Genomic DNA, 776 nt, shown 5'->3' on the forward strand with positions numbered 1-776 from the left:
GCGCGAACAGAACACCAGCGGCAGTGCGCGCGGGGAGATTTACAGGGAAAGCAATTGATTCCGGCTCCTGCAACAGCCTGCAACAGCGGCTGCTGGTGTGCGCGCCGCTTCTGCCGTTTTGCTTCCAGTCCGGCTTTCCCTCCCCGACCCACGACCCGCCTTGTATCGACAGCCCCACGGCGGCGCGGCGGCGGCCCCGCCCTTTCGAACAGCGAACAGCTGTGCAGCGATATAGTAGCTGCGAGGATGTGTCTGCTTCACCGGCCGAGGAAAGCAGACGCCACCCGCCGTCCCTGTAACTCGCGCCGAGCTCGCCGGGCAAAGTTTGGGCGCCGCATTTCAGCGTAAACCACCCCCTTCTTTTACTCTCTGCCCCGCGGTTTTCATTTCGTCCTCTCACGCCTTACTTCCGGCCTCGCACCTGTCACCCGCCGCGCCTCGCCTCGCCCCGCCCTCCCGCGACGAGGAAGCTGTTTATGTGCCAAAGGACAAGGGAGAAAGGGTTTTACGGCTCCAGGACGGGCTGCCGTTGTTTGTGAGAATAGGAGGGGGTCGGGGGTGGGGGCGAACAAGAAGGGGTGAGAGCGAGAAGCGAGAACGCGGGTCGCTCTGCCCCGCTCGACGCCAATCCATTTCACCCCCTGACAACAACCCCCTCCCCTCTCCCCCTCCTATCCCCGGATTCCTGCTTGACGCCTTGCCACGCTGCCGCTGATACGAGTGAGAAGCAGGAAGAGAATAATAGAGAAAGAGGCACGAATCTGGCCTTGAGAGAG

This window comes from Frankliniella occidentalis, unplaced genomic scaffold (genome assembly GCF_000697945.3).
Source record: "Frankliniella occidentalis isolate FOCC.00 unplaced genomic scaffold, Focc_3.1 Scaffold305, whole genome shotgun sequence".
NCBI lineage: Eukaryota > Metazoa > Arthropoda > Insecta > Thysanoptera > Thripidae > Frankliniella > Frankliniella occidentalis.